The sequence below is a fragment of the Corvus hawaiiensis genome, chromosome 10 (genome assembly GCF_020740725.1).
Source record: "Corvus hawaiiensis isolate bCorHaw1 chromosome 10, bCorHaw1.pri.cur, whole genome shotgun sequence".
NCBI lineage: Eukaryota > Metazoa > Chordata > Aves > Passeriformes > Corvidae > Corvus > Corvus hawaiiensis.
In genome coordinates this window covers 211,292-231,284 of record NC_063222.1, presented here as the reverse complement: position 1 = coordinate 231,284, position 19,993 = coordinate 211,292, and positions in this window count along the sequence as shown.

Here is a 19,993-nt window from a genome sequence, read left to right as displayed (position 1 = left end):
AGCTTTCACAAGGAGCTGAGAGCTCTCTCGGGTTAAACTTGACTCGCTTCATCACCTTCCTTGCTGCTGCCTATGTCCTTGGACACTTAAGGGAATAAAGTCTCAGTGCGGAGGTGTGGAGATTGTAGTTGCGAAACTGTGGGTCTTTTTGAGAGACGAGAATGCTGTTCTCAATCTTTTCAAGGATAAACTGACCACCTTGTTTTGGGGCCAAGCGGGCTGAGATCAGCACAGAGGTGCCTGTTGCAGGTACTGAGCTTTGGAGGGCTGGCAGCAGCTTCTTGGGCTGTGTTTGTGTGGTGCTGTAAGGTTTGTGTTGGGTCCCTGGAGCAGTGGGAACAGAGCCCCTGTGAGATGCACATCAGGAAATGCGGGTACAAAGGGCCTGAAATGTGACCAGCTCTGGCATAGTTTCCATAGGACAAAATATTTTTACTGGGATTTTGGACAATTTGAGGCTCTTCCTCTTATCCTTTGCCTGGTGAACATTCCCCCTTTGCAAGAGTGGGGAATCCTGAGCTCACACCATGGAAGTGCCTGATAAATATTTTTTTCTATTTTTCAATGTTTTCATCCCAGCAGGAGTCAGAGAATACGTGATTTTCCCCTCAATTTAAACCCTCAGAAAGGAGGGACAATAGGGCTTTACCCTTCCTTTAAACCTTAGGATGATGAAAATGGGGGAGTTCTGCTCAATTCGAACCCATAACATAGCATTGTCAAAGTTATCTGCTTCCATTTAAACTAGAAAATAATGGAAACTAGGGGTTCCCTGTCAAGCAATACCCCTAAGAGCATGGAAAAGGCAGGGTTTTCTTCAATTAGTACCCTTAAAATTGCAGAGGAAGGGGATTCCCCCTCAATTTAAACACAGTCATGAAGAAGGAAGATTGTCCTTTTGTTTAAAGCCCTTTTCTCCTGGTAAACCTCCTTTTTTCTGGGGGCACTGGGTTAGGACTGACGAGGTGAAAGGGGAAAGTTGGACGTTTCCCCCTGAGAGCCCATGTGCTGCCCTGCCTCCTTAGGTGCTGCCCCTAAGGAGAAAATACCCATTTTGGTAGCACAGATCCCATGTTGACAGTATTGCATCTCTGCCCACATAAGACGTCAGAAAACTGGGATTTTGCAATTTGGTATTCTGAAACGGGGCTGTTTTGATTTTTTTGCAACTTGATTTTCTAGTATTTTGAAACTGAATTTTTTTGGTATTTTGGAACTTGGTCCTCTGGAACTTTGAAACTAGATACTCTGGTATTGTAAAACTGGATTGCTGTTGTATTTTGTAACTTGGTATTCCAGTATTAGATGTAATTTCCTCAGGAAAAACACTTGGATCACTGCATCACTTTCTTGTTTTAGGCTCACCAGTCAGCCGGGCTATCCAAGTCCATCCTCCCCAGCGGGGAGAGCGGGAGCACGTCCGGCCATGGAGAATTTCTGGGAGAGCCCGGGAGAAGAAAGAAGGCTCCAGCTTCACAGATCTGTGTCATAACCCATCCTGTCGGCCGCTCCTGTTTGATCCTGGTGCATTTGTCCTCTTGGATTCAGCCTGAGCAGCGCTAATTGCTGGGAATGAAGCAGCCTTTGGTACTTCTTTTCCACGAAACCTCTCCATCCTGCCCTTCAATCCTTTTGCAAACACGGGAAAAACCCAAAATTCCGTTTTTCCCCCCCCCTCCCCTTCACTTTGCCTCCTCTTTTCTTGCAGGCTTTGGGCTATCCAGGCTTGCATGTGGATTAGACACCCTGTAGGCTCAGCTCCAGGTGGGATTGCAGCGGTGTTGGAAGCACCAGGGATTCTCCCAAGGTTTGGTGTGAGGAGCTGCATCTTGGGAGGGGCTGGGATTTTGTGCACTTCTGGGGTTTTTTTTTCCTGTTTGCCTTTTGGGCTGCCTCAGAGAAAAGGCTGAAAAGCGAAGAAGCTGAGGGGGGGTTCCCAAATTCCTTTCCAGCCCTTCAGAGGAGGCACAAAGCCACGTGCAGCTGAGGAGAGGGATGTGAGGAGAATGGCAATAATGGAGCCTTGGGACTCTGCACTTCATTCTTTTCACGTGTTTGGAGGTGCAGGAAATGCCAAACCCCACAGGAATTCTGTGTCTGTAACATGGGGTGCAACCTCTTGAAACCCAAGTGCTCGGAGTGGGGTTTTCCCAAGGGTAAATCCCAATGTGACATGGCAAGGCTTCAGTGAGGATTTCCAGGCTTGACTGCACAGCTTTTGGGAAAGCTCAGTAGCCAAACAAGATCAGATTTCTGTCGGATTTGGATCAAACGTGGCGTTTAAATCTGGGCCAGCTCAGCTCCCTGGATGGGAAAGTGCTTGGAGTAGCCGAGAGCTGAGCCGTTGTTGAGAATTCCAAGCGTTGTGTCCTTACGCTCCTTAATACAGCGTTTAAATAATTGATCCTGAATGGAGCCAGTATCAGAGGGATTTGTTAGAGGGGCAGGGATGTTTTTTCACGTGGCAGTGTGTCGGGATAGTCAAGACTCCTTATGTCAGAATTAATTGGTCTTCCTTCTTTTCCCTTTTGTTCTTTCTAGATTGTGGCTGAGTGGGGAGAATATTTGGGATAAAGAAACGGAATGCCCGAGGGAAGCTTCGTGTTCCCGTGGGGATGCTTTAGGCGCGTGCAGCTTCTGAGCTGCACCGAAACTTGAGGCTCCCCCAGAAGCCTTCCGAAGCTGGAAGGGCCGGGGAAGAGAATTCCAGAAGAGGTGTGGGAAGCGCTTTCTGCCAGGTCTGGACAGCACCGAGGTGGGAATGACTTCAAAGTGTTCCTTGTCCCTGTCCTGTTCCCAGCCCAGGACAAAGTTGGTGTTCCCTGAGCGGCTGCGGTTCCCTGGATGTGGCAGGAGGAGGTCTCTGCCGGGGAGTGGGAGAAATGTCCCTGCCCGCTGCCGTGTCCTTGGCGGGCAGAGAGCGCCGATCGTGGCAAGGGGGGTTTGTGAGTGTGGAATCAATCCTAGCTCCTTTTTAAGGGGGTGTTTTAATGAGTCATCAGCAGGGACCGCTTTTAGCCAGCTTTAGTTAAGTTCCTTTTGCACAGGTTTCATGTGGCTTTGATGGTGAAATCAGCAAACCCTGAAGTTTGCCAAATTACCCCTGAAAAGCTTTAATGAACCAATCCTGAGGGAACCGGGGATTGGATATCTGGGATCTTATGGCCTTTTGAGGCCATGTTGGGTTTACCCCCTGATTTTGGTGCCGAGGGAAACTCCAAGTTAAGAATAATCCAAATATGAAGCACTTCTCACAAAACTCAGCTTTGCAAAGCTTTATTTGGGCTAAAAAAGAAAAGATGGGAATGCCCTTGGCAGAAAAGCAGCTGTGAGGCACAGCAGGCTTCAAATGCCTGTCAGCAGGCGCTCCAGGAGAAACGGCTGCTGGCTCTGGGCATCCTGGGCTTTCCAGGCAGGTTTTGTAGCGGATTGCAAGGCAGTTTTCCTGCCTCTGGGGGGTGGCACCTGCATCCCACTGGAAAGGGAAAATGTGGAGAGAGCGGCAAGCGGGGAGACGGTTGCTGATGTGTGTCCTTGGATTGCAGTTCCTCCCGGTGAGTCTGTGCTGCTGGAAGTTTGAAGGAGATCAGTCTTGGAGTACGTGTGGGTTCAGCCTGTGGGGCTTGGGAGCGACGCTGGACATGAAATTCCAGGGGTGTTCCCCTTGCTGGAGTGAGAAGCAGTGGAAGCACTTTGCTGTCTGCTTCTTCATCGCCTTCGCCTCGGTCCCCTGGGGCTCCAGGTAATCCCCTCTCACCTTTGCTTTTCCAAGGGTCTCTAAATGAGGGCTTGAGCTTTGGTGCAGCTCCTTTTACAGGGAAGATCTGTTCCAGGAAAGGTCTCCTGGTCCGGACCGATGGCGTTGCAGGAAGAGCAGGAAACCCCACAGTTCCTGTGGCTCCCTCATCTGATTTGCCTGCAGGCAGCAAGGATCATTCCCAAGTGTCATCCCCTGGCTCCGTGACTCGGTGAGGTTGTGTTCCCCCAAAGGCCAGGGGCCGCTTTGTGTTGCAGCTCACGAAAAGTCCAGCTCGGTGGTGCTGGGTTTGGTTTTTGTGTGCAATGAAGGCCCTAAAAAATTCCCCTCCTTCACTGGCACAGCCCTGGAGTGGGAGCAGATTCCCCTTATCCCGGAGTTATCCCGCTCCTGCCCTGGATCCCTGCGGTGCCGTGGCAGGTGAGGAGACTGAAAGCTTTCATTAGGAATTGGGCATTATGAGCACTGACATTTACTGTGCTAGAAAGTCCAAGGGACAAATTTGTGCCAATTAATGTCACGCCTTTAACTACGAGGATCAATTGGTGTTACGCTTGTACCAGAGTCTGGTGACAGAGGGGGTTTCCAAAGGAAGTCTTGGTCCATGGAGGCCTGTGCCCAAAGAAAATGCCAAGAGAACTGAGGTATGAAAAACAAAGGTCCTTTATTTATATAAGAGCAGCAACAAAAACGAGCTACAGAACATATTTACATTGTAAGAACCTTTGTAACAACAACGATCTATAGAACGTATTTACAAGAACATATCTATCAAAACTATCTTAAACGTATTTACAGAAGACAAAAAGAAACGCTAAAACGTATATACAGAAGGGTGCCATCTCTGCCCTGGATCTCCGTCAGTCCTGGAAGAAAAGCAAGTGACACAGTCATTGCAGTCAGGCACAGAGGGCTGTTCCATGTGCCCCAGGCTGGGACACACTGGCAGAGCGGGACTCTGCTGCCAGCGCTGAGCCTGGCTGGGGCTGGGGGTCAGGCCCCAGGCACTGGCACGGGGCTTGTGTGAGCCAAAGCAAGTGCAGGACAGGCTGGGGATGGTGCTTGTGCTGCCAGAATCCAGCCCACGGGGCACCGTGTCCCTCAGCGGGGCACCCAGCCCAGCCCCAGCCTGGCAGCAGGGCACCCACTCTGCTTGTGGGGAGCACATACCTGTCCTACCGCTGGAGTCCCTCTTCATCCCAGGACCATGTCCTCCTCCTCGTCTTTTCCATCCACATCCATGTCCTCACTGTAGTCTTCCATTTCCACCTCCATCTCTTCCTCCATCTCTTCCTTCGCATCAACCTCCATCTCTTCCTCCATCTCCTCCTTCGCATCCACCTCCATCTCTTCCTCCATCTCTTCCTTCACGTCCACCTCCATCTCTTCCTCTCCAGTCTCTCCTCCATCCACTTCCATCTCCTCCTCTGTATCAGTCTTTCTATCCACCTGCATCTCTTTCTCTTCGTCTCTGGAAACCTGCAGATGTAGCAAAACCTCGGAGTGGGATCCCTGTCCCACAGCATCCCCACAGAGGCACTTAGGTGGTGTGCATTTCCATGGAATGGCACCTTACCTTCCTCGGGATGAATGTGAGCATCTGGCAGGGATGAACGGCAAAATCCAGGCACAAGAGACCTTTGGGAACTCTTGGGAGTATCGGAGCAGGGGCCAAGCAGGGTGACGGGTGTGTAGGCACAAGGGCGAATGGTTGTGTTGTCCTCTTTGCTGGATGCTGGGAGCTCCGGTGTGAATGCAGACCGTGACATCACAATTCACAGGAGTCCAGGGTCACCGTGGAGTGGACAACGGGGATCATAGAATGATGGACTCCCTGAGCGGTCTGGCTTGGAAGGGACGCTAAAGATCATCTTGTTCCAACTTGAGCAATCTTCTACCAGAGCACGTTGCTCAGAGTCCTGTTCCCACGTGGCCTTGGATGTTCGCAGGGATGGGGCATCCACATCCTCTGTGCACAGCCTGGGCCAGTGCCTCAGCACTCTCAGTGTGAAAAAGCGGCTTCCTTAGAGCCAACCGAAATCAACCTCCTGCAGTTAAAAGCCATCCCCCTTCTCCTCTTGCCACTGGCCCTATTGAACACCGTCCCCATCTTTCCTATGGCACCCTTCGAGTCCTGCATGGCCACAGCAAAGCCTCTCCAGGGCCTTCTGTTCTCCAGGCTGAACATTCTCAAGCCCACATGGACAGCAGTGACTTAGATCAGCAGAAATCAAAGCTGCAAGGTAGCAAATAGCACCAGGAACTGAGAGAGGGAAGCTTTAGACCCAGGCTTGTCTCGAAATAGACAAAATTAGTAAGAGTGCAGGGGCAGATGGTGGGACACTGGCTCTGTTCTAACTGATGAATATTTTCTTTTTTTCTTCTTCTTTTCTCTCATGCTGACCCAGGTTTTGCTGTTTGAAAGGAAGCTTGGCACAGCATCCATTGTCTTCTCCATTTGTGAAACACCGAGCAGAATCTGAGCAGGCTGATGGCGCAGAGCAAAACCTGAAAATATCTTGATAATCCTGAGCCTGGGGGATGCAGCTAAACCCAGTCCAAAGGAATTTCTGGAAAGTCAAACCTGGTTTACATTTTCTTGAGTTTGGCTGTGCCAGCTTCACCAGACATTTATAAAAAAGCAAACAAAAAACTCCAACCAAAAAAGACAAAAACCCAAACAAACAAACCCACACAAACCAATCAAACAAACAGATAAAAAGCCCCAAATCAAACCCAAAGGAATGAGGAGTTCATAGTAGTTGTGAGGATATCACAGCAGGCGAACGGCTGCTTCCCACAGGATCACCATAAAAAGCCACATGGAACAGCTGCTCCGAAAGATACACACCAGGGGCAATAGAAAAAGGGATACATGGCGGCTTTGGGGGTAGCTCCACATTAAGGTGAAGGATGAGCACTCCGTGGTACAGATCCAGCATTCCCCACACTCCAGGCCGCTCTTTGCTCCTGATGAAAGACCCTTGCAGGACCGTGGCCCTTCTCAAGGCAGTGTAAATCATTGCCACAGCTCTCAGCTGAGCCACTGGCATTTCCAGAGCGAGATTCAGGCACAATCCTAGTGCCTCGGAGCATCTGTGGAAGATCCTGAACTTCTTCAGCCCCAGAAACACAAAGCAGCTCAGGCTTTCCCTGAATTGGGTCTTCAGAGGAGGTTTCCAGTATCTCTGAGATTTGTTCACCGCTCAGCACGTGTGACTTTATGTACAGTGATGCATTTGGGTTCCTTCCTCACCCCTGTGTGCCAGAGAGAAACCACCCACGTGGATGAAGGATAATGTGTACAGGGAAATTTATTCCTGGATTGTCATTTTGCTTCACTGTCACTCAGTTAAACATGGTCCTTATCTAAGAAGGACTTAGAAGAAATGTGTAGGAATTTTGGCTCTGAGAGGAGCAGAAAGCACATTTTCTAAAGCAAATTCCCAGCTGATGCAGCTTCCCTGGCAAAAGAGTGATTCCCATTCATCTTCCTGGGAAGAATGTGAAGACCCATTCAGAGATCACAGGTTCAGCTGGCCTTTGGCTTTGTGTACCTCATTTCACAGGTCCAGTTTCATTAAAAGGGGCTCAAGTTTGCCTTGCAACACAGAAGTGCTGTAGCTATTTCCAGGAGAAAACCAAGAAATGACTGTCCCACGGTGTGGTCACTAGGTTGGTACCCGGGGTAGAAATCCCACCACAGTTGTGGCTCTGTGAGCAAAGAGAGCCAGTGCTTTTTGGGGCTGTAACAGCTGAGAGTGTGGCAGAGCAGTTTTTATATTATTTTTATAGAGTCCTGAAAACATTGTTCCCAAAACAATCTTTCTCTCCCATCTTGTGTCATAAATTGTGGAACAGAGAAAATGGAAAGGAGCAGAGGTTTGTTTAAATTGGCTTTTTTGTTGTTGTTTTTTAGTCTTAAAATAGCATCAGCGTGATGCATGATACTTTAGAAATTGGATTAGTGACACCTATTTTGTCCCACCAGAGAGGTGGGATTTAAGACTTCCAACAGTAGAAACACCAGATGTGCAAGAGCTCGGTTTTCCACCCCTCACAGGCCGGTATCTTGCTGTGCTATTTTAAGCAGCCTCAGCCAGGTATATTAAAATACTGCTCCAAACAACAACAGAATGAAAATGTTCCGCCAAATGGGGAAAAATAAGAAAAGTGGGCGGCAGCTGATGTTCATTTTGCAAAGTCAGATGCAAACAATGTTTGCTGGATTCCTTTCCTAGAAAAATGTAGACATTTAATAGAAATCTACCTCTGAGGCTGATAAGTTTGGTATGATTTTAGATCTGGGAGGAGCAAAACAGGTTCTAGAGAAGCTGTGATTGTCGCAGCCTTGGCAGTGTTCAAGGCCAGGTTGGATGGGGCTTGGAGCAAAGTGGTCTAGTGGAATATGTCCTGAGTGTGGTGAGAGTTGGAACAAGATGAGCTTTAAGGTCCCTTCCAACCCAACACATCCTGTGAGTCCATGAAAAGAAACTTTTGGTTTTCCTGAGGTGTTGCCTCGGCAAGGGGAGGTCACAAATACCTCAGGTAGTTTGAAATGCCCTGAGCAGAACCCAGCTGTGCTTTATCACAGGTGCTGAGGGCTTTTCACTTGCATTTTACGGGGGATTTTCACAGGGCAGTGCAAGAGCAGCTGAATGTGTTTGACAGGCAAAGAGGGCCAGTGTGGCAGCAGCTTCATTCAACAGAGCTTTTCCTTCTGTGATCCTGTATAACCTGAGGCACTCTGGGGCTCTTGAACCCGGCAGCTGGGCAAGTTAATCATGATAATAAGTGGTAAATTAACCTGCTCCACTCTCCTTAGCATGGGGGGTGATGAGCATTAGGTAGTTTGGGGAGCATTGCCAAGATGGGAGCTTGTTTTTTGCCAAGGAGAAGGGAGAAAATATTGCTTAGACTAAATAAAGCAGCTCTGCTTCGCCAGCAAGAGGAAAAGAAGCGATTAAAGATGTGAGTGCTGCGTGGAATCATTTGCATGAGGATACATCTTGTCTGCTATGCAGGATAGTTCCCAATAAACCATGCTTCGCCTGACCTTTATTTTTGGATTTCTACCACATAGTACAAGAGCCAAGATTAAAAATCCCAAAATGCTTTGTGGGCAGGGAATGAAAAGTGGGGAGGCACTTTTTTGTTTTCTTCAGCCTGCCTCTTTCTTTTGTTCCCTTCAGAGATCTCACTTCATTTCTGCTGGTTTTTGGAGCACATGTGCTTAGCTCCTCCCAGATCCCCTGGGCTTGTTTTAGCTCTGGGTGTCATGGACACTCTAAATTGTGAGGTTTTTTTCCCTCCATCTACCTCTGCTTCTTCAAGTGGTTTACCTTCCTTTACCTGTTGGAGTGATGGATTTTTCTCACCTTTTATTACTTAGTGCTTTTTCTGTATTTCCTTCATTCTCTAAAACCAACTTTTCACTTGCCCTGTGGCTGTTAGATGCCAGTTATGGGAGCATTAATTCTTTCTCTACTGCTTGTCTGAGCTTTCACAAGGAGCTGAGAGCTCTCTCGGGTTAAACTTGACTCGCTTCATCACCTTCCTTGCTGCTGCCTATGTCCTTGGACACTTAAGGGAATAAAGTCTCAGTGCGGAGGTGTGGAGATTGTAGTTGCGAAACTGTGGGTCTTTTTGAGAGACGAGAATGCTGTTCTCAATCTTTTCAAGGATAAACTGACCACCTTGTTTTGGGGCCAAGCGGGCTGAGATCAGCACAGAGGTGCCTGTTGCAGGTACTGAGCTTTGGAGGGCTGGCAGCAGCTTCTTGGGCTGTGTTTGTGTGGTGCTGTAAGGTTTGTGTTGGGTCCCTGGAGCAGTGGGAACAGAGCCCCTGTGAGATGCACATCAGGAAATGCGGGTACAAAGGGCCTGAAATGTGACCAGCTCTGGCATAGTTTCCATAGGACAAAATATTTTTACTGGGATTTTGGACAATTTGAGGCTCTTCCTCTTATCCTTTGCCTGGTGAACATTCCCCCTTTGCAAGAGTGGGGAATCCTGAGCTCACACCATGGAAGTGCCTGATAAATATTTTTTTCTATTTTTCAATGTTTTCATCCCAGCAGGAGTCAGAGAATACGTGATTTTCCCCTCAATTTAAACCCTCAGAAAGGAGGGACAATAGGGCTTTACCCTTCCTTTAAACCTTAGGATGATGAAAATGGGGGAGTTCTGCTCAATTCGAACCCATAACATAGCATTGTCAAAGTTATCTGCTTCCATTTAAACTAGAAAATAATGGAAACTAGGGGTTCCCTGTCAAGCAATACCCCTAAGAGCATGGAAAAGGCAGGGTTTTCTTCAATTAGTACCCTTAAAATTGCAGAGGAAGGGGATTCCCCCTCAATTTAAACACAGTCATGAAGAAGGAAGATTGTCCTTTTGTTTAAAGCCCTTTTCTCCTGGTAAACCTCCTTTTTTCTGGGGGCACTGGGTTAGGACTGACGAGGTGAAAGGGGAAAGTTGGACGTTTCCCCCTGAGAGCCCATGTGCTGCCCTGCCTCCTTAGGTGCTGCCCCTAAGGAGAAAATACCCATTTTGGTAGCACAGATCCCATGTTGACAGTATTGCATCTCTGCCCACATAAGACGTCAGAAAACTGGGATTTTGCAATTTGGTATTCTGAAACGGGGCTGTTTTGATTTTTTTGCAACTTGATTTTCTAGTATTTTGAAACTGAATTTTTTTGGTATTTTGGAACTTGGTCCTCTGGAACTTTGAAACTAGATACTCTGGTATTGTAAAACTGGATTGCTGTTGTATTTTGTAACTTGGTATTCCAGTATTAGATGTAATTTCCTCAGGAAAAACACTTGGATCACTGCATCACTTTCTTGTTTTAGGCTCACCAGTCAGCCGGGCTATCCAAGTCCATCCTCCCCAGCGGGGAGAGCGGGAGCACGTCCGGCCATGGAGAATTTCTGGGAGAGCCCGGGAGAAGAAAGAAGGCTCCAGCTTCACAGATCTGTGTCATAACCCATCCTGTCGGCCGCTCCTGTTTGATCCTGGTGCATTTGTCCTCTTGGATTCAGCCTGAGCAGCGCTAATTGCTGGGAATGAAGCAGCCTTTGGTACTTCTTTTCCACGAAACCTCTCCATCCTGCCCTTCAATCCTTTTGCAAACACGGGAAAAACCCAAAATTCCGTTTTTCCCCCCCCCTCCCCTTCACTTTGCCTCCTCTTTTCTTGCAGGCTTTGGGCTATCCAGGCTTGCATGTGGATTAGACACCCTGTAGGCTCAGCTCCAGGTGGGATTGCAGCGGTGTTGGAAGCACCAGGGATTCTCCCAAGGTTTGGTGTGAGGAGCTGCATCTTGGGAGGGGCTGGGATTTTGTGCACTTCTGGGGTTTTTTTTTCCTGTTTGCCTTTTGGGCTGCCTCAGAGAAAAGGCTGAAAAGCGAAGAAGCTGAGGGGGGGTTCCCAAATTCCTTTCCAGCCCTTCAGAGGAGGCACAAAGCCACGTGCAGCTGAGGAGAGGGATGTGAGGAGAATGGCAATAATGGAGCCTTGGGACTCTGCACTTCATTCTTTTCACGTGTTTGGAGGTGCAGGAAATGCCAAACCCCACAGGAATTCTGTGTCTGTAACATGGGGTGCAACCTCTTGAAACCCAAGTGCTCGGAGTGGGGTTTTCCCAAGGGTAAATCCCAATGTGACATGGCAAGGCTTCAGTGAGGATTTCCAGGCTTGACTGCACAGCTTTTGGGAAAGCTCAGTAGCCAAACAAGATCAGATTTCTGTCGGATTTGGATCAAACGTGGCGTTTAAATCTGGGCCAGCTCAGCTCCCTGGATGGGAAAGTGCTTGGAGTAGCCGAGAGCTGAGCCGTTGTTGAGAATTCCAAGCGTTGTGTCCTTACGCTCCTTAATACAGCGTTTAAATAATTGATCCTGAATGGAGCCAGTATCAGAGGGATTTGTTAGAGGGGCAGGGATGTTTTTTCACGTGGCAGTGTGTCGGGATAGTCAAGACTCCTTATGTCAGAATTAATTGGTCTTCCTTCTTTTCCCTTTTGTTCTTTCTAGATTGTGGCTGAGTGGGGAGAATATTTGGGATAAAGAAACGGAATGCCCGAGGGAAGCTTCGTGTTCCCGTGGGGATGCTTTAGGCGCGTGCAGCTTCTGAGCTGCACCGAAACTTGAGGCTCCCCCAGAAGCCTTCCGAAGCTGGAAGGGCCGGGGAAGAGAATTCCAGAAGAGGTGTGGGAAGCGCTTTCTGCCAGGTCTGGACAGCACCGAGGTGGGAATGACTTCAAAGTGTTCCTTGTCCCTGTCCTGTTCCCAGCCCAGGACAAAGTTGGTGTTCCCTGAGCGGCTGCGGTTCCCTGGATATGGCAGGAGGAGGTCTCTGCCGGGGAGTGGGAGAAATGTCCCTGCCCGCTGCCGTGTCCTTGGCGGGCAGAGAGCGCCGATCGTGGCAAGGGGGGTTTGTGAGTGTGGAATCAATCCTAGCTCCTTTTTAAGGGGGTGTTTTAATGAGTCATCAGCAGGGACCGCTTTTAGCCAGCTTTAGTTAAGTTCCTTTTGCACAGGTTTCATGTGGCTTTGATGGTGAAATCAGCAAACCCTGAAGTTTGCCAAATTACCCCTGAAAAGCTTTAATGAACCAATCCTGAGGGAACCGGGGATTGGATATCTGGGATCTTATGGCCCTTTGAGGCCATGTTGGGTTTACCCCCTGATTTTGGTGCCGAGGGAAACTCCAAGTTAAGAATAATCCAAATATGAAGCACTTCTCACAAAACTCAGCTTTGCAAAGCTTTATTTGGGCTAAAAAAGAAAAGATGGGAATGCCCTTGGCAGAAAAGCAGCTGTGAGGCACAGCAGGCTTCAAATGCCTGTCAGCAGGCGCTCCAGGAGAAACGGCTGCTGGCTCTGGGCATCCTGGGCTTTCCAGGCAGGTTTTGTAGCGGATTGCAAGGCAGTTTTCCTGCCTCTGGGGGGTGGCACCTGCATCCCACTGGAAAGGGAAAATGTGGAGAGAGCGGCAAGCGGGGAGACGGTTGCTGATGTGTGTCCTTGGATTGCAGTTCCTCCCGGTGAGTCTGTGCTGCTGGAAGTTTGAAGGAGATCAGTCTTGGAGTACGTGTGGGTTCAGCCTGTGGGGCTTGGGAGCGACGCTGGACATGAAATTCCAGGGGTGTTCCCCTTGCTGGAGTGAGAAGCAGTGGAAGCACTTTGCTGTCTGCTTCTTCATCGCCTTCGCCTCGGTCCCCTGGGGCTCCAGGTAATCCCCTCTCACCTTTGCTTTTCCAAGGGTCTCTAAATGAGGGCTTGAGCTTTGGTGCAGCTCCTTTTACAGGGAAGATCTGTTCCAGGAAAGGTCTCCTGGTCCGGACCGATGGCGTTGCAGGAAGAGCAGGAAACCCCACAGTTCCTGTGGCTCCCTCATCTGATTTGCCTGCAGGCAGCAAGGATCATTCCCAAGTGTCATCCCCTGGCTCCGTGACTCGGTGAGGTTGTGTTCCCCCAAAGGCCAGGGGCCGCTTTGTGTTGCAGCTCACGAAAAGTCCAGCTCGGTGGTGCTGGGTTTGGTTTTTGTGTGCAATGAAGGCCCTAAAAAATTCCCCTCCTTCACTGGCACAGCCCTGGAGTGGGAGCAGATTCCCCTTATCCCGGAGTTATCCCGCTCCTGCCCTGGATCCCTGCGGTGCCGTGGCAGGTGAGGAGACTGAAAGCTTTCGTTAGGAATTGGGCATTATGAGCACTGACATTTACTGTGCTAGAAAGTCCAAGGGACAAATTTGTGCCAATTAATGTCACGCCTTTAACTACGAGGATCAATTGGTGTTACGCTTGTACCAGAGTCTGGTGACAGAGGGGGTTTCCAAAGGAAGTCTTGGTCCATGGAGGCCTGTGCCCAAAGAAAATGCCAAGAGAACTGAGGTATGAAAAACAAAGGTCCTTTATTTATATAAGAGCAGCAACAAAAACGAGCTACAGAACATATTTACATTGTAAGAACCTTTGTAACAACAACGATCTATAGAACGTATTTACAAGAACATATCTATCAAAACTATCTTAAACGTATTTACAGAAGACAAAAAGAAACGCTAAAACGTATGTACAGAAGGGTGCCATCTCTGCCCTGGATCTCCGTCAGTCCTGGAAGAAAAGCAAGTGACACAGTCATTGCAGTCAGGCACAGAGGGCTGTTCCATGTGCCCCAGGCTGGGACACACTGGCAGAGCGGGACTCTGCTGCCAGCGCTGAGCCTGGCTGGGGCTGGGGGTCAGGCCCCAGGCACTGGCACGGGGCTTGTGTGAGCCAAAGCAAGTGCAGGACAGGCTGGGGATGGTGCTTGTGCTGCCAGAATCCAGCCCACGGGGCACCGTGTCCCTCAGCGGGGCACCCAGCCCAGCCCCAGCCTGGCAGCAGGGCACCCACTCTGCTTGTGGGGAGCACATACCTGTCCTACCGCTGGAGTCCCTCTTCATCCCAGGACCATGTCCTCCTCCTCGTCTTTTCCATCCACATCCATGTCCTCACTGTAGTCTTCCATTTCCACCTCCATCTCTTCCTCCATCTCTTCCTTCGCATCAACCTCCATCTCTTCCTCCATCTCCTCCTTCGCATCCACCTCCATCTCTTCCTCCATCTCTTCCTTCACGTCCACCTCCATCTCTTCCTCTCCAGTCTCTCCTCCATCCACTTCCATCTCCTCCTCTGTATCAGTCTTTATATCCACCTGCATCTCTTTCTCTTCGTCTCTGGAAACCTGCAGATGTAGCAAAACCTCGGAGTGGGATCCCTGTCCCACAGCATCCCCACAGAGGCACTTAGGTGGTGTGCATTTCCATGGAATGGCACCTTACCTTCCTCGGGATGAATGTGAGCATCTGGCAGGGATGAACGGCAAAATCCAGGCACAAGAGACCTTTGGGAACTCTTGGGAGTATCGGAGCAGGGGCCAAGCAGGGTGACGGGTGTGTAGGCACAAGGGCGAATGGTTGTGTTGTCCTCTTTGCTGGATGCTGGGAGCTCCGGTGTGAATGCAGACCGTGACATCACAATTCACAGGAGTCCAGGGTCACCGTGGAGTGGACAACGGGGATCACAGAATGATGGACTCCCTGAGCGGTCTGGCTTGGAAGGGACGCTAAAGATCATCTTGTTCCAACTTGAGCAATCTTCTACCAGAGCACGTTGCTCAGAGTCCTGTTCCCACGTGGCCTTGGATGTTCGCAGGGATGGGGCATCCACATCCTCTGTGCACAGCCTGGGCCAGTGCCTCAGCACTCTCAGTGTGAAAAAGCGGCTTCCTTAGAGCCAACCGAAATCAACCTCCTGCAGTTAAAAGCCATCCCCCTTCTCCTCTTGCCACTGGCCCTATTGAACACCGTCCCCATCTTTCCTATGGCACCCTTCGAGTCCTGCATGGCCACAGCAAAGCCTCTCCAGGGCCTTCTGTTCTCCAGGCTGAACATTCTCAAGCCCACATGGACAGCAGTGACTTAGATCAGCAGAAATCAAAGCTGCAAGGTAGCAAATAGCACCAGGAACTGAGAGAGGGAAGCTTTAGACCCAGGCTTGTCTCGAAATAGACAAAATTAGTAAGAGTGCAGGGGCAGATGGTGGGACACTGGCTCTGTTCTAACTGATGAATATTTTCTTTTTTTCTTCTTCTTTTCTCTCATGCTGACCCAGGTTTTGCTGTTTGAAAGGAAGCTTGGCACAGCATCCATTGTCTTCTCCATTTGTGAAACACCGAGCAGAATCTGAGCAGGCTGATGGCGCAGAGCAAAACCTGCAAATATCTTGATAATCCTGAGCCTGGGGGATGCAGCTAAACCCAGTCCAAAGGAATTTCTGGAAAGTCGAACCTGGTTTACATTTTCTTGAGTTTGGCTGTGCCAGCTTCACCAGACATTTATAAAAAAGCAAACAAAAAACTCCAACCAAAAAAGACAAAAACCCAAACAAACAAACCCACACAAACCAATCAAACAAACAGATAAAAAGCCCCAAATCAAACCCAAAGGAATGAGGAGTTCATAGTAGTTGTGAGGATATCACAGCAGGCGAACGGCTGCTTCCCACAGGATCACCATAAAAAGCCACATGGAACAGCTGCTCCGAAAGATACACACCAGGGGCAATAGAAAAAGGGATACATGGCGGCTTTGGGGGTAGCTCCACATTAAGGTGAAGGATGAGCACTCCGTGGTACAGATCCAGCATTCCCCACACTCCAGGCCGCTCTTTGCTCCTGATGAAAGACCCTTGCAGGACCGTGGCCCTTCTCAAGGCAGTGTAAATCATTGCCACAGCTCTCAGCTGAGCCACTGGCATTTCCAGAGCGAGATTCAGGCACAATCCTAGTGCCTCGGAGCATCTGTGGAAGATCCTGAACTTCTTCAGCCCCAGAAACACAAAGCAGCTCAGGCTTTCCCTGAATTGGGTCTTCAGAGGAGGTTTCCAGTATCTCTGAGATTTGTTCACCGCTCAGCACGTGTGACTTTATGTACAGTGATGCATTTGGGTTCCTTCCTCACCCCTGTGTGCCAGAGAGAAACCACCCACGTGGATGAAGGATAATGTGTACAGGGAAATTTATTCCTGGATTGTCATTTTGCTTCACTGTCACTCAGTTAAACATGGTCCTTATCTAAGAAGGACTTAGAAGAAATGTGTAGGAATTTTGGCTCTGAGAGGAGCAGAAAGCACGTTTTCTAAAGCAAATTCCCAGCTGATGCAGCTTCCCTGGCAAAAGAGTGATTCCCATTCATCTTCCTGGGAAGAATGTGAAGACCCATTCAGAGATCACAGGTTCAGCTGGCCTTTGGCTTTGTGTACCTCATTTCACAGGTCCAGTTTCATTAAAAGAGGCTCAAGTTTGCCTTGCAACACAGAAGTGCTGTAGCTATTCCCAGGAGAAAACCAAGAAATGACTGTCCCACGGCGTGGTCACTAGGTTGGTACCCGGGGTAGAAATCCCACCACAGTTGTGGCTCTGTGAGCAAAGAGAGCCAGTGCTTTTTGGGGCTGTAACAGCTGAGAGTGTGGCAGAGCAGTTTTTATATTATTTTTATAGAGTCCTGAAAACATTGTTCCCAAAACAATCTTTCTCTCCCATCTTGTGTCATAAATTGTGGAACAGAGAAAATGGAAAGGAGCAGAGGTTTGTTTAAATTGGCTTTTTTGTTGTTGTTTTTTAGTCTTAAAATAGCATCAGCGTGATGCATGATACTTTAGAAATTGGATTAGTGACACCTATTTTGTCCCACCAGAGAGGTGGGATTTAAGACTTCCAACAATAGAAACACCAGATGTGCAAGAGCTCGGTTTTCCACCCCTCACAGGCCGGTATCTTGCTGTTCTATTTTAAGCAGCCTCAGCCAGGTATATTAAAATACTGCTCCAAACAACAACAGAATGAAAATGTTCCGCCAAATGGGGAAAAATAAGAAAAGTGGGCGGCAGCTGATGTTCATTTTGCAAAGTCAGATGCAAACAATGTTTGCTGGATTCCTTTCCTAGAAAAATGTAGACATTTAATAGAAATCTACCTCTGAGGCTGATAAGTTTGGTATGATTTTAGATCTGGGAGGAGCAAAACAGGTTCTAGAGAAGCTGTGATTGTCGCAGCCTTGGCAGTGTTCAAGGCCAGGTTGGATGGGGCTTGGAGCAAAGTGGTCTAGTGGAATATGTCCTGAGTGTGGTGAGAGTTGGAACAAGATGAGCTTTAAGGTCCCTTCCAACCCAACACATCCTGTGAGTCCATGAAAAGAAACTTTTGGTTTTCCTGAGGTGTTGCCTCAGGAAAAATGCCTCCCCTCGGCAAGGGGAGGTCACAAATACCTCAGGTAGTTTGAAATGCCCTGAGCAGAACCCAGCTGTGCTTTATCACAGGTGCTGAGGGCTTTTCACTTGCATTTTATGGGGGATTTTCACAGGGCAGTGCAAGAGCAGCTGAATGTGTTTGACAGGCAAAGAGGGCCAGTGTGGCAGCAGCTTCATTCAACAGAGCTTTTCCTTCTGTGATCCTGTATAACCTGAGGCACTCTGGGGCTCTTGAACCCGGCAGCTGGGCAAGTTAATCATGATAATAAGTGGTAAATTAACCTGCTCCACTCTCCTTAGCATGGGGGGTGATGAGCATTAGGTAGTTTGGGGAGCATTGCCAAGATGGGAGCTTGTTTTTTGCCAAGGAGAAGGGAGAAAATATTGCTTAGACTAAATAAAGCAGCTCTGCTTCGCCAGCAAGAGGAAAAGAAGCGATTAAAGATGTGAGTGCTGCGTGGAATCATTTGCATGAGGATACATCTTGTCTGCTATGCAGGATAGTTCCCAATAAACCATGCTTCGCCTGACCTTTATTTTTGGATTTCTACCACATAGTACAAGAGCCAAGATTAAAAATCCCAAAATGCTTTGTGGGCAGGGAATGAAAAGTGGGGAGGCACTTTTTTGTTTTCTTCAGCCTGCCTCTTTCTTTTGTTCCCTTCAGAGATCTCACTTCATTTCTGCTGGTTTTTGGAGCACATGTGCTTAGCTCCTCCCAGATCCCCTGGGCTTGTTTTAGCTCTGGGTGTCATGGACACTCTAAATTGTGAGGTTTTTTTCCCTCCATCTACCTCTGCTTCTTCAAGTGGTTTACCTTCCTTTACCTGTTGGAGTGATGGATTTTTCTCACCTTTTATTACTTAGTGCTTTTTCTGTATTTCCTTCATTCTCTAAAACCAACTTTTCACTTGCCCTGTGGCTGTTAGATGCCAGTTATGGGAGCATTAATTCTTTCTCTACTGCTTGTCTGAGCTTTCACAAGGAGCTGAGAGCTCTCTCGGGTTAAACTTGACTCGCTTCATCACCTTCCTTGCTGCTGCCTATGTCCTTGGACACTTAAGGGAATAAAGTCTCAGTGCGGAGGTGTGGAGATTGTAGTTGCGAAACTGTGGGTCTTTTTGAGAGACGAGAATGCTGTTCTCAATCTTTTCAAGGATAAACTGACCACCTTGTTTTGGGGCCAAGCGGGCTGAGATCAGCACAGAGGTGCCTGTTGCAGGTACTGAGCTTTGGAGGGCTGGCAGCAGCTTCTTGGGCTGTGTTTGTGTGGTGCTGTAAGGTTTGTGTTGGGTCCCTGGAGCAGTGGGAACAGAGCCCCTGTGAGATGCACATCAGGAAATGCGGGTACAAAGGGCCTGAAATGTGACCAGCTCTGGCATAGTTTCCATAGGACAAAATATTTTTACTGGGATTTTGGACAATTTGAGGCTCTTCCTCTTATCCTTTGCCTGGTGAACATTCCCCCTTTGCAAGAGTGGGGAATCCTGAGCTCACACCATGGAAGTGCCTGATAAATATTTTTTTCTATTTTTCAATGTTTTCATCCCAGCAGGAGTCAGAGAATACGTGATTTTCCCCTCAATTTAAACCCTCAGAAAGGAGGGACAATAGGGCTTTACCCTTCCTTTAAACCTTAGGATGATGAAAATGGGGGAGTTCTGCTCAATTCGAACCCATAACATAGCATTGTCAAAGTTATCTGCTTCCATTTAAACTAGAAAATAATGGAAACTAGGGGTTCCCTGTCAAGCAATACCCCTAAGAGCATGGAAAAGGCAGGGTTTTCTTCAATTAGTACCCTTAAAATTGCAGAGGAAGGGGATTCCCCCTCAATTTAAACACAGTCATGAAGAAGGAAGATTGTCCTTTTGTTTAAAGCCCTTTTCTCCTGGTAAACCTCCTTTTTTCTGGGGGCACTGGGTTAGGACTGACGAGGTGAAAGGGGAAAGTTGGACGTTTCCCCCTGAGAGCCCATGTGCTGCCCTGCCTCCTTAGGTGCTGCCCCTAAGGAGAAAATACCCATTTTGGTAGCACAGATCCCATGTTGACAGTATTGCATCTCTGCCCACATAAGACGTCAGAAAACTGGGATTTTGCAATTTGGTATTCTGAAACGGGGCTGTTTTGATTTTTTTGCAACTTGATTTTCTAGTATTTTGAAACTGAATTTTTTTGGTATTTTGGAACTTGGTCCTCTGGAACTTTGAAACTAGATACTCTGGTATTGTAAAACTGGATTGCTGTTGTATTTTGTAACTTGGTATTCCAGTATTAGATGTAATTTCCTCAGGAAAAACACTTGGATCACTGCATCACTTTCTTGTTTTAGGCTCACCAGTCAGCCGGGCTATCCAAGTCCATCCTCCCCAGCGGGGAGAGCGGGAGCACGTCCGGCCATGGAGAATTTCTGGGAGAGCCCGGGAGAAGAAAGAAG